General features: G+C 43.3%; 1 long non-coding RNA gene across 1 annotated transcript; it reads right to left on the bottom strand.

Annotated features, from left to right (window-relative positions):
• Positions 1-1203: 1203 nt before the first annotated feature.
• LOC148110436 (uncharacterized) lies at positions 1204-3820 on the bottom strand. The gene is made up of 2 exons (XR_015723757.1): positions 3674-3820; positions 1204-1629 (listed from the first exon to the last, which is right to left on the bottom strand). It is a non-coding gene; the product is annotated as an uncharacterized LOC148110436 (long non-coding RNA).
• Between the last annotated feature and the right edge of the window lie 10668 nt (positions 3821-14488).

Here is a 14488-nt window from a genome sequence, read left to right as displayed (position 1 = left end):
GAATCTGCATTTTCCCCAGATGTCCAGGTGATCCCTGCGCACATTACAATCCCAGGACCCTTGGTCTGAGTGGTTCACCGAGCGGCTGAGAATCAGTAGGGCTCACTAGGGTTAACCTGCTTCAGAATCCAGCCATTTCTGTCCTACCCACCCTTTCTGATGTTCCCTGCTCTTCCTTGAGACTTAATCAAATCCCGCACTTCAAGGACTGCTTCATGATTTGAAAGGAATCCCGACACTGTATTTCTTCCGACAGGTGTTGTCTGACCCCCAAACGGCAACATTTGCTTGGTGTTACTCACTAGTGGCCTCCCTTGTGCGAATTTGGCATCCTGAATAAAATGGCCAGTTCACCAAGGACAGGGCAGTTATGGCCTAGACCACAGAGAAGCACATTCTGAAAACCACTAGATGAGTTTACCTCTGTTAGTCCTTCTAACCTCTCATAGTCCAGGATTTTATAGACACCTATAGATGGGTGTCTTATTTTGCAAGGTGCTGTGCCTTATATGTTGGAGAGAATGAATGAATTAGATCTGTGTCTTATGCAGCTCATAATTTAATTTAATCATTTAATTTAATCTAATAATTTAATCAAGGAAGGACCCTAACTAAATGAATTTTGATATTTGTTTTTCCAAAATCTGTATCACTATTTCAAATGACTCTGTCTTAGCTGAGGGTCAATAAGCAAGCATAGAAGCAGGTCTTAAAAAATCAGAGCATTTGGAGGGGCGCCTGGGTAGCACAGCGGGTAAGCATCTGCCTTCGGCTCAGGGCGTGATCCCGGCGTTCTGGGATCAAGCCCCACATCAGGCTCCTCTGCTGGGAGCCTGCTTCTTCCTCTCCCACTCCCCCTGCTTGTGTTCCCTCTCTCGTTGGCTGTCTCTATCGCTGTTGAATAAATAAAGTCTTTAAAAAAAAATCAGAGCATTTGGAAATGCAGCTTAGAGCAAGGCACAAAAGAAGACAGGAGGGATTAAGTTATGTTAATTATTTTCATCATTTTAAGTAATATACTTTAAAGAGTTCAACTTATTTCTTCAAGTGCTTATTCATGAATTATGGTAGCCCGATTCAAATTCGGGAAAGAATGAGGTTCAAAGAATTTGTCTTTGTTACACTAATTCACAATTTTCTTTGAGAAAAATAAAACCAGCAATTGAACACATGCAAATGAGGAAAGGGTTAACCCACACACAGAACACTCCACTGTTTATATTTATTTAAGATTAATTTTTAATTCCCAGGAAATCCCTCAAGGCTGTTAACTACAATTTGTAAAAACACAAGCTTTGCCACGGAGTGAAGAATTTCGTATCGAGTGTGTTCTGAAGTTTTTCATACCAATCCAGAAATTCTGAAATCAGAGTTTATGTATTGTATTTGGTTCCAGTGCATTCGGCAGTGAGCGATACAATATTCAGCTAATCACAGCTTACAAGACACTGGGATTTGTTATTTCACTTGGCAAGATGTCTGGAGGCAGTTTGGTTCCAGCGCTGGTAGATTCAGAAGCCCAAGAATGTTGGGGTTCCGAGTTGGCTTCTCTGTGGTACCATTGTCCTTCCTCTCTTGGTTTCATGATGGTTATAGCAGGTCCAAGGACCATGTCTTCTTAGACAACATCTAGAGGCAGGAAGAGTCCAAACTCATTTAAGAGTAAAGAAGATGTTGCCCATGTTTGTCCCGAAGAACACACTGGTCAAGAGAAAGTCACATGCCCATGCTCAAACTAACCCCAGGGAAGAAATTTGCATCATTGCTCAGCCTAATAAATCCCAGCGCACTCCGCTCCCACCCCTGCCCAGCCCGGGAAGGAGGTGTCTGGAACATATGGCTTCCCAGTATCAGAACAGAACTGAGACTCAATCAGGAAGGAAGCATGGAGACTGGAGCGTAGGCAGTCAGCATAGCCTGCCCCAGATATTACTGAGAAAATACAACTTTATAGTTATATGACCAAAAAATATTTACACAAAAATCTCACAATACCTCTTACTAAAAGGCACGCTGATGATCTGTGCAAATGAACTGAAGGGTACATGAATTAAATTTCCCTTAAAATATACATGGGTTTAGATTGTGGGGGGATGTTCTTGGGAAAACATGTTCTGAGTTTTACCAAACCCAAACTGTTGTTGGGGGGCGGGGGGAAGAGTCCCAGACAACCGACAACTGAAAGCATAGTCACCCACCGGGAATTCAATCCTGAGTGTGGTTTGTTGAACGTTTTGAAACCCTGTGGTATGGCCCCTGATGAGCTTCCTGAGACCGAACCAACCTGCAGCAAAAGCTCAGACAGGGAAAGGCCAGCCTAAGTTGATCAATTCATTAATCCACGTGCCCGTGGATCCATATCCCAAAGATGTTTTTTTTTTTTTTTTTTTTTTTGCTCTCCTGATACGCAGCACACACTGTATTGTGCTCTAGAGATGCAAAGAGAAAAAGTCCCAGTCCTTGCCCTTGAGATGTCTGTGTCTCCTGGAGAGCAGTCAACTCTGAATGATGACTGATGGCCATCACGAAGCATCTCTGGGTGTAAGGGAAGCCGAGAAGGAGCCCTTGCTTGTGTCTGCGTGGTGGTGTCCAGCATACTCTTCCCACCCCGTGTGTTTAAAGCTACAAGTCAAAATACACGAGACTGGATAAAACCCCAAACACAGGTTTCCAAGGCATTTTCCCCTTTAATATCTGAACCCACATGTATGTGAAAGGAAATTTAATCCATATGTTTCTGAATCATTCATACTTAAATCACAATAATTTGTTTTGTAAGAGCTGTTAAGGTCCAAGAAGCCTTTGGGGCTTTTTTTTTTTTTTTTTTTTTTTTTTTTGGTCAACAGGAAGTTGATTGAACCAAGAGTGAGTGACCTCTGATAGCAGAGGAGTCATCGAAGGCCCAATACTATGAATCCATGAAATTCAAATGGCCTGTGGGCTTGGCAGACCCCGTAGCAAACTCAAACACGTTGTCTCTGTTGCAATCGCATGCCTCTTTTCCAGGTTATGGCCCTTCATAAAAAATCCTGCCGGGAGGTATTTGGATTATACGTGCCCCAATTACATCTTCTTTGTGTGCTCATATGATGCAACAGTCTAAAGGCCGGGGGGCCAAAACTCTAGTTCAATCCTGAGCTATCAATCAGGCCGTTTTGAAATTGGAAAACGGGTCTTTCCCTGCTTGTAAATGCTACCCCTCATGCCCCCAAACAACTGTTACAAAGTTTTCTTTGGGATTTAACTAAGATTCCTGGGGATTTAAGATACTGGCTGCCAGATTGTTAAAATGCATTAATGTTTATAGTGATTATGATTACGAGAACTAATAATAAATACTTGCATATACCTGGAACGGAGCCCAAATCCTACTGTTTCAAAAGAAAGACTCAGTGTAAAGCCATAGCCCTGTGGAAAGCTGCACACAGGAAAATCTGAGACCAGTCTAGGGCCACAGAACTGCAGCTAAATGCCAGAAGCAGGTTAATCAAATTCTCCCCAGCCCCCTTCCAACGCTTTAAAAAATTACAAAGGAAACACAGAAATCTTAATTGTATCTTTTCATTACTACCAATTGGGATCGGCCGACCGTGTGAAAACATTGCCTTTCTGATTGCATCAAGCACGGTACAAGCAAAAGAAATAGCTGTGGTCCGAAGTCTCCCTTACGTACTGCCATCAAGGACACGGCTAGTTCCTATGTCCCGTTATCACCCGGGAGGCTGAGTTGTGGCGATCTCTTCATGCTCCATTCTGTCTACGGGTGGTCAGCTCGAGTGGCAAGAGCCTCTTGCTAGTGAATGAGACTCAGGTCGAAGGTCTGGTTTATTGTTGGCCCATTAGTACAGGTCACACCCCGGACGGAATCACACCCCAGGATGCTGTCACGGGTTCCGAGGAGCCAAGTTCGTCCTACCGCTCAAAAAGCAGTTACTGGTATGTTTGCTCTACTCGCAAGCCAGGAGCATACGTGCAAGGGGCTGCGTGATCACTGCTTTCATTCCAAAGTCCCTCTGTCACACTTGATTCTGAGAGCGTGGACCTGTCCGCTGCCGAAGCCACAGCAGAGTGTGGACTCCTTTGTCCCCAGCCAAAAACAATGTTTTCACACCTTTTGATAGCAATCTTAATACTCAGGTACCATTCCGGGGATCATTTTTCCTTTCACAGTCCTAGGAAAGGTTTTCATTGTCAAATACATCTCACCAGAGAAGATGATAAGGAGAGTGAACGTGACATGAAAACAGAAAAACGTACTTTTCAGAGTCTGCAGAAGGTAAAAAGCAAACTTCCCCTAAAGCAACAGTTGCTATGCCAAGAAGAAGAAGGAGGAGGAGGAGGAGGAGGAGAAGGAGAAAGAGAAGAAGAAAGAAGAAGAAGAAGAAGAAGAAGAAGAAGAAGAAGGAGGAGGAGGAGGAGGAGGAGGAGGAGGAGGAGGAGGAGGAGGAGAAGAAGAAGAAGAAGAAGAAGAAAAAAAAGAAGAAGAAGAAGAAGAAGAAGAAGAAGAAGAAGAAGAAGAAGAAGAAGGAAGAAGAAGAAGAAGAAGAAGAAGAAGAAGAAGAAGAAGAAGAGGAAGAAGAAGAAGGAGAAGAAGGAGAAGAAGAAGGAGAAGACAACCGAGAGCATGATGAACTTTTAAAGCTATTCTAATCCGGGGGTATTGTGTGTCCCTTTTATAGGACAGAGGGGTAGCCTGTACCGTACGCGTAATGCTAGCGACTATATAAGGCGAGTGTTTACAAACTGTGCTGGATTGTTTAATCCAAAACGTTTCCCTCCTGCCTCAGGATTGTGTGTCTACATGAAGTTTAAAAGGCTTTTAAAGATAAGGAGGGCCAGCGAGCACTCGAGAGCCAATGGGGCAGCTTTTTGCTGGTTAACCTGATATGGACTGATCGACTGATAGCCAATCCACGGCTTGAAAAGTGAAGAAAGAAACTCCAGCACGGTGAGAGTATTAGTGCAATCCCCAGGAAAGGGGACTGACCAAAGCCAAAGGCTGAGACACAAAGAACAGTGGGAGGAAAGGAGCCTACTTTACAATTTTACACTCTATCTGCCACGTCTAAATAATTTTGAAAAGCAATCCCTGGACTCGGGGTTTGAGGATCCCAACCAGAGTCTGGGCTCCTGGGACGAGCCTCCCACCTTCTCACATTTTCGCTCACCTGAGTAAGGGTCCTTGGTGGCCTGAGTGTCAGGGAGAGCCACCTGCTTTTGGCTAAGATTTCCTCACACATCCTTTCATCAGATTCACCTCCTAAACGAATAGAACATTTTTTTATCTTATTTTTATTTTTAGCAGCTTTATTATGGTATAATTGACATAGAAAAAGTTTCCCACGTGTATAGTATTAATGTGATTAGAGTTTTGACATCTATATATACTTATGAAACCTTCACTACAATTAAGACAATGAACACAGCCGTCACCCCCAAAAGTTTTCCTATGCTTCTTTGTAATCTCCACCCCTTTTTCCACCCCTTCTCATCACCTCTTCCTCCTGGCTCCCACTGACCTGGTTTCTATCACTATGGATTATTTTACCTTTTCTAGAATTGTGTAGAATTGGAATCATGTGGCATATACTATTTTTTGGTGGGGTGTTTTTCACTGAGCATCGTTATTTTGCGATCCACTCAGGCCGTTGTGTGCAATTGTGTATTCTTTTTAGCGCTAAGTAATATTCCGCTGTATGTCAGTTCATTGGTCGATAAACATTTGGGTTTCCGATCTCGTTCTATTTCAAACAGAGCTTCTATAAGCATTCACACAGGAGTTTTTGAACAGACATGCTTTCATTTCTCTTGGGTAACTACCAACGGCTTGATTATACAATGTGTTTAACTCTAGAAGAAGCTGTTGGACTGTTTTCCAGTGTGGTTGTACCATTTTATATTCTCACCAGCAGGACATGCAAGTTTTAGTTGCTCCATATCTTCACACTTCGGTATTGTCAGTTTTTGAAAATTTTAGCCCTTCTAATAAGTGGATAGTAGTGTGTGATTTTGGTTTTATTTGCAGTTCCCTATTGAATAATGTGGCCGAGCACTTTGTATGTGTTTATTTGCCTCCATATATCTTCTTGGTGAAATGTCTGTTCAAAGCTTTCGCTCATTTTTTGCAGGAGGCTTCTTTGTTTTCATCATCGAGGTTTGAAAGTGCTTTATATAGTCTGGAGGGAAGTCCTTTATCAGACAGATAATTTGCAAATATTTTCTCTTAGTCTGTGGTTTGTCGTTTCACTCTCTCAATGGGATCTTTTGCAGAGCAAAAACTTTTAATTTGATGAAGTCTAATTTATTAGCTCGTTATTTGATGAATAGTGATTTTGGTACTGTATCCCAGAAATCTTTGTATAACTCAAGGTCATAAGGATTTTCTCTTCTATTTTCTTCTAGAAGTTTTATGTTTATGTCTGTGATCCAGTTTGAGCATATTTCTGTATGTGATGGGGGATATGACTTGAAGTTTTGGGGGGACATAAGCAGGTAGAGTTTTTAACCAGATGAATGCAGAGATAAATAATAAGAAACAATGAATATCTTCAGCTGTATTGTGATAAGGCTTGAAAGCAAAAGAAGTAAACTCCATGAAACTCAAAATGGTAAAATCACATGTTTTAACGTCACTTTCTTCAGCCGAGTCTACTTACTATGTACACTTTCGAAGCAGCTTTGGGACTTGCAAATGCTTTAATTAAGTTTATAGAATTTGTAAAGTGAGTCAAGGACAAGTTATAGCAATACTGAAAAATTCAACAACTCAGAATCTATTAGAAGTGTTGGCTGTCATTGAATTAGAGTGTGGGCCACAAATGGAGGAAAGAAAATTCTGGCAAGATAGGTTATACCAAGAAGAAAACAAAAGAAAGAAAGAAAGAAAAAGAAAAGAAAGGGCTATGTCAGGCAGTAAGAGTGTCCAAAGCCTGGGGCAAGTCATCCGTTAGCTTTAGCTGCTGAGTCATCACCAATGACACACAGATCCCGCTCTTGCAAAGTGTGAGATTTGGAAAAACAAAAGATACTTTTGGGAAACACTAACGGGTTCCTTACCAGGCAAAACAATACCTCCTTTGCTTATCATTTGGACGCTGCCCTTCCCATGGCTCTTGGAACCTGGCATGCCTGAAGACAACGTTATGACTTGGCTGAAGTTAACAAAATAAGCAAATAGGAATTGAGTAATTAATGACTGCAAGGCCCTGCGATAGGCCCTATATTTATTCTCCTGCCTGAAAATCCCCCAAATGCTCTGTTACATCACTCTTGCAACAGAGTAATGAAGTTTCTCTCCTTTTAAGCTTCAGAAAGAAAGGGGGTCATTCATTTCTTGAGTTGCACATGGGAAAATACAAAAGAGCAGGGTAAAAAGGCCTCAGCCTGAATGATCCTGGCCCCCTCTCCCTTGTCTTCACTCTGTTCCTGTGACAAGGGTCATTGTAGAACCTATTTGCGAGCTTGGGGAAAGTTGTGTTGAGTGCGTGTGTGTGTGTGTGTGTGTGTGTGTGTGGACAGAGGGGCACGAGAATGGCTAATATGTGATCAAAGCTAGAAATCTCTTGGGACAAATCCTGCCTTTTCGTAAGTATGACTACATAGCTCCTTTCTGTCAGTAATCACAAGTCACCAACATTTATTGAGCACCAAAATACTCTAGCATTTTCCTACCCTTTTTGTTTACATCATCTCAATTATTCTTCATAACAGCCTGAATGTCAGGCAATATGAACATTCTCATTTTCCAAGGAAACCCACAGAAACTCCAGGCAATTAAGTAACTCAATCAAGATCACATATTTACAATGACAGCAGAGACTTAAACTCAAGTTCTCCTGATTCCAAAGCCTTTGCTTTCAAGTTTAAGCCCTGCTGCCCCTTCCCACAGCCCAACACAGGCCAAATTCTGCCAAAAAAAACTTATAGGAAATTCAAATTCTATCAGAGTAATGAAATTAAGTTTCCTATTTAAATTATTCAAACCACTTTTTGACAAATGGAAATACATTCATTAGGCAAACATTTACCTATAACATTTCATCTTGTCAGGGTTAAAATGTATTCATAAAAGAAATATAAAGCCAAAGAGAAAAACAAATCTAAAAGTTCCTTTAATCCACCAATTTAATGATCCAAAAAATAAGAGAAAATGAAAGACTGTACCCAAAGAGCTTTATTTACATCCAAATTTGAGATTAAGACTGAACAATTACAAGCTAATCAAAGGCATTTAAAGATGTCTCCTGTCTAGGTTGCTGGAAAGAATGCTGGCATGCGAACCAAGGGTCATTTCTGCCACTGCGTCTAAGGCCAGACAACTTTGAATAGGTCATGCATCATCTCCAATTCTGCTACCCACCTGTAAAATGAGGCTTGGAACTACAGGACTCCCCTTTGCAGCTCAGATATTCTGTAGCAGGGGACAGGCTTTTGTTATCATGCTTAACACGCATGATTTATTGTTTTCTATCTTTGCGGGAGATGGGGCAAATTTTGCATGTTGTTCTCCAACCTCGTCACTTGCAACAATCTAAGATCTAATTCCAACCCTCTAGAGAAAGTGGCAAACTCTACCCGAAGGCTCAACAGGTGTCTGGGTTCCCAACTCATCTCAGCTGACACTTCCAGGTTGCGTGTCTTTGCCTCTTTCAGGCAATCCCCTTTTGCACATGGGGAAGTCAGGGTAAGGGTGCTGGATGCTGAAACCCTTGGCTGGGCTCTGACCCAGAAGCAGTGGTCAGTGCTCGGGTCTTTGGTGGCAAATCACAATTTAAGAACAGGATAGCTTGCAGCAGGCACGGTGCCTCCTTTCTGTTTGTGTGACATCTCTATCTGGCAATGGCATATTCTTTTCTCTGGGGCATGGTATTGAGAGAATTTTGTGACCGGGTTTCTATTCCTCTGTCTCTGCCCATTGCAGTGATGATTTGATTAGAAAGGCAATCCTGAGCAACACCTGCTTGCATCAGGCATCTATGGTCGGCCAGCCCTGGCTCGGGAGCGCGCACAGGTGCTTATGGCACAGCCCGCCTCCCTGACTCCCTAAGCGCAGGGCAGGGAAGGCGTAGGTATCAGCCTTCAGATGTCCCTCAGCATGATTGTGTGTTTTCCTGGTGAGCCAGAGCTGGAAGAGCTGGAGGAACACCACGTATGTGTCTAACAGAAGATTAGAGAGAATAAAGGTACATTGGGAATTAAGCAACACGACATTTACATAACAACCGTTTATGACTTCAGGGGATATGAAACAATGGAGACAATTCTCAGCACAGGGCTGGGGTTTCCACAGCAGGATTCCCAGGACCGTTAATGAGAATCGTGTGGCCGAATCCTGTCACATCTGCTGAGAACTTAGCCCAAAGTGTTCTCGTTATGCGAACTTGGGGAGTCTGCAAACAGTGGGTCGAGCTGGCGTGATCTTTTCCAGGTGCCCTATGCTCGTCCGTTTTCTTTTCCTTCCATGCATTGCAGCACGCGCTTTTCCTTCGATCTTGCTTTGCTTCCCTCAGGGTATTTCGGGGACACAGTGGGAAGGACAAAGAGCAGAGGAGGAAAATGAGTTAAGCCCCATCAGATCCACACCACCTGTATGATGTTGTCTTTTGCAGGAAGACCCGTTTGCACTGGGCTTCATGTGGTATCCCGGAATTCACCTGCTCTCATTTTCAGTGTCTGAACTAGATTTGTCATGAGAACATAGCCCCCGTCCAAGAGTTCGTTGTAAGGAGGTATTAGGGGGAGCCCAAGGACGGGGCTCCGCGCTGCCTGTCCACCTGCCAGGAGCCTTCCTCTGCAGCCTGGGGACGGTGTGGGGAGTTGCCCTCCTCTGCCAGGGCCCTGGGAGGGCCATAGGATGGTGCTTATGAAATGGCTCATCTCGGTACCATGTGCTTTGAAAACAAAGAGCGCTATTTAGCTCTTTCTCCTTCCCTTGAAGTCTGTATCTCTCATCATTCCGATGCCTCACATTGCACTTCTCCCGTGGGCGTGCCCCGGCCAGCAACAATGGGACCTGCCTCGCTCAATAGCACACCAAGCTTCAGAGAATTTAATCGCATCACGAATGCTGGGACCTGGCTCAAAGACAAGGAGAAAATGCCTTCTCAGGGTCTGAGTGCTTTTCATTTCCTCTGAAAGTTCACCTGGGTTTCAGAAGTTATAGCCAAGGTTTTTCTTTGGTTTGGTTCGGTTTTTAGCCTAAGTTAGGACAATAGTCAGACAATTCATCATTCAAAGGCAAAAATGCTCTTGGGTATGGACCTCATTTTACTTGTTTCAAAACTCATCATTTTGGATGTGAGTCATGAGATTCACTTAAGAAGAAAAGCCAGTTGCTCCTTCCTTTTTCCCTTTAAGAATTTCTTGAATTCACGCCCTATCTCACCAAGTCAAAAAGGACAACACATGCGGGAAAGAGATGAAGTTCTGGAAGGGAATAAACAATAGGCCCAAACCTGAAAGAAAACCCGTTAAACTGCCCAAGGGACACAAAGACACTTACTGACTCGCCCTCTGAATTGAGTCTCCAGAATGAAGTGTCAGATTCAAAAACCACATCTCAAGCTTTGCTGGTGAGGCAGGGCTTCTAAATCCCCAACTACTGGTTCTGGCAATAAAATTGATTAAATAAAATAAAATAAAACAAAACAAAATACTCCACATTAGCAGCAAAAGTCCTTATTTTTCAAGACCTACAAAAACCTATTTAAATATAGTTTCTTAATTTGTGTGTTACTGCAATGGAAGAGAATCGAGAGAAGGAAATGGATTCTTACCTTTAAAAGAAGAGTATTTGGGTAGTTCCACGTTTAACGTAATGATTCAGAATAAAGAATTTATATTGTCCGCCAGTGTCACCATGTTCTTTAAACACAAACACCGCAGATAGTTGGGATAAACTGACCTATGGGAGACTTAACTTAGATTTACATCAGCCTCGTAATTGGTCAGCTACCTATCGTCCCGCCCTCCTGTTTCATTCTTGATGTTGCTTTTGTACACATTTTGCTACAAGAAAAATCCCAGTGATGTTGCTTTTCTGAGTAATGATCTCTACTGCTCCTTTTCGAGGAATGGTCCTTACTGTAGCAGACCCGTATTCAGGCTGGGTCTCTGGTGGCCTTCTGCTCTAATGACACAGATCCTTTCTCTGTTCCCTGAAAACACCACACCTCGTACACCTTTGCGTGTGCTCTTCCCTCTGACCGAAATATTTATCCTCCATGTTGTACCTGGGAAAATGCCTTCTTGCCTTCAGACTGAGCTCAGATGGCATTCCCTCCATGAATCTTTCTAGATTCCTCAAGCAGAATTAGCCACTCTGGCCTCTGTCCTGGAGGGCAGTTACTGTTTGTAATATGACCTGTCTTTATGTATTTGCTTTTCTAATTGTTTCCTTTGGAATGTAAGCTCTTCCATTTATGGGACCATGACCTCATCTGGTATTTCCCGCCCAGCACAAGTCGATGCTCAATAAATCTTTGTCGAGATGGTAAATGAACTGAGGAATATCAGTCTTTTGGAGCCCAGATCATTGAAGGAAGAATCAGCTCCTTATCAGACTTGGAACCTGACATCTGTGCTTTGACGTACCCTTGTAAATCAGGCTTTGTAATGCATTTTTGCATGCACGGTACCACTCTTTCTCCATCGTTACCCGCCCTGGGTCAGGACCATCTTTCTGAAACGAAAGGCAGGGGACCCAAAACGTGCCTGAACCTGAGCCCCTTGTTGACTCTGCACCTCGGAGCTGCTCTATTCATATTAAGATGATTAGCGAAAAGGACTCTGGTATAAGCATGCGGCCAGAGTGTTATAATCTATGCCAGGTTGTGCAAAAGCAAGGCCATGGGAACAAGGAGCTTTCTGACTGTGATACATAGAAAAGCTGAGGGTTTTTTTTCACTGATAAAGGCACTGAGCAGCATTTGATATCATAATGAGTTGCAGAATTATTAATGAATTTGTGCTGAGGTGATCTTTTAAAGACAGAAGCTACCCACAGGGAGTGTGACCTCTGAGTCCGGCGTGGCTGGTGTCAGACCCACCGGAAGGCAGCCAGGAGGCGTGCACCTGCCGTAACTCGCTGCTTCGTGCGCGTCACAGACCCGGCCACGGCTCTCTCCTTTGCGTCTCCCCTTTGGCAAAGTGATGAGAACAACTGGGAGCATCTGGAAGCATTTCCACACTGCGAGTGAGTCTGAGGGGGGGAAATGTGATTTGCAAATTCTGGGGAATGGAACACGCACTTCCCAAATGCCACTACGATGTTCCAACCCATCCTCGTGTGTCGGAAGAGTCCTACGGACATTTGCTTTTCTCTTTTTGTCTTTTTCCCCATGCTGTCCACAGCTGCAAAGGAGAAGGGTGAAGAAATGCAAGGAGCTCGTCCCACGGTCATTGCCCCAGACAGACAGGTAGACCGGCAGCTGCCGCTTCCGTACCATTCGCCTCGTCACAAACGGTTGCTCGATTATCCTGAAATAACCACATGCTGCGAGCAGCTGTGCACCAGAAGACAAGGATCGCAGTCACGACATTTGTAGACAAGATGATACCTGAAGATCGGGACAGAACAACCTCTTGCGGGGCCTCCACCCCCTTGGGCTCGTCCCTGTCACAGCTGACGGGGAACATGTCAACACGGAGGCAAGGAGGCAGTGTTCCCCAAGGAGAGTCTGGAGTGGGTTTCTTGGAGCATTGGAACATGAACGAGTGGCGATGTGGGTAGAAGGAAGAATAAAGGCCACCGTAAATGCCAGATTTGTGGCTAGACAATGTCGCAGAGGAACACAAGGACATGGTTTCGTAAGAACGGATCCTTAACTCATTTTTTAATAAGAGAACAAAATAGGGTATGGAAAACCCACTACAGGGAATATCAGTCCACGAGCAGAAGAGGAAGAGCAAAAAAATATCTGTGTTTGTTTACCGATGGTGGAGTAGAATTAGGCACTCGGCAGTGGCGGGGAGCCACACTTCATCACAAGGCAATGGAACCTTCTCCAGGATATTAAAAGGGCTCCCCCCCTCCCAACAGATCTATGGAAGAAGAAAAAAGGCATCAGAACTAGATGCAATTTACTCCGGCAACAGCTGCCTCCTTCTTGAAACAAGACTATAATACAAAGTAAAAACTAATAAAAGCGCATCTATCATCCAAACACCAGAGAGCCCCCTGCAGGAGACGCCCTTTACAAATAGCCTTTAATAAAACAAACTTCCCATTTTCTCTGTGCGTTGCACTGTTTTAGATGTCAATTATATCCTAATTTATGAGTGAAGACAACACGGAAACAAGATTATATTAATAATGGGCAAGCCATTTGCTGCGAGCTCTCTCGCGCTGCTAAATAGATTCATAAGCAGAAATGTAAAGAAAGATAACATTTTATTTTCGAGAAAGTCAGATGCAGAGTAAGAGGTATACTTAAAGACTGCATAGGAGAAGTTATTTCTGGTACAGAATGGAGAGCATCTCCAGGGGTGGAATATAAATGGGTCCGAGATTCTCCGGAGCATGCAGCGGACTGGGTTGCATCAGCCAACAAACGTGTCAACACCGGACTAGGGGTTGAAGTGGATTTTGTCGGTTCTCACAACACTATGAGGTTCGCACGGTGTGTTATTCTTACTTGACGGTTGAGGAAACTGTGGCTTAAGGAGATTGAATCACAGAGCCGGGAGGTAAATGGGGACAGAACTGTCCCCCAGGCTGCCAGAATCCACACCTCCCACTCCGGACCAGCCTGCAAAATGTCCATCACGGGGCACTTCTCCTTCCTCCCAGTTTAGGGTTATTTCTTACAACAGATTAGAGAACTTGATCTTCACCTACAAATATTTGCATCATGTTTAAAAATAAGCTAACGTATGGAAGACAAGTGGTGTCTAAATGAACTCTGACTTTTCAGAAGTTGGCGAAGTGGGTACAAAGGAAGCATCAGAAGAACCAGAAACTGATACTAAGAGGACTTAGCATAAAAAACTCATGGAGACAAAGTTGCACATGCCCTGAACTTTATCCTAGCTAATTCTTTGTTTCCCTTCCCTCTTCCCCCAAGATTTCTTCTGAAACCTATTGCTTTCTCTATCTGTTCGGCACGGTGGAGAACACTAAAACCAGAAAACAAATTAACTTTCCTTGTGTTACTAATAATGTGGATGGTTTACTCTCCTCAATGTATGTCTGTTTCCCATAAATTGGTTTAGGAGAAATGAGTTTAGCAGCATGCATGTCCATTTGTAAAACAATTAAAAACATATAAGAGCAAATTCAATGAGTCCATTTTAAAATAGCTTCTGAATAAAAAAGGCTTTCAGATTTTACATACAACAAATGTTCATTTAGGAACAAATGAAGTCATGTCAAATACACTTTGTTTTACTAAAATAAAGGGTCGAGTTCAAACTTCCAAAACTCCTCAGTTCACTTTGTAATCGTCTCCTACGTGTACGTAATTTCAAAATTTCTAGAAATTTCTTTTAT

This window comes from Ursus americanus, chromosome 3, assembly GCF_024610735.1.
Source record: "Ursus americanus isolate L20-20 chromosome 3, mUrsAme1.1.p, whole genome shotgun sequence".
NCBI classification, from domain to species: domain Eukaryota; kingdom Metazoa; phylum Chordata; class Mammalia; order Carnivora; family Ursidae; genus Ursus; species Ursus americanus.
This window is presented reverse-complemented; position numbering and strand designations above follow the sequence as displayed.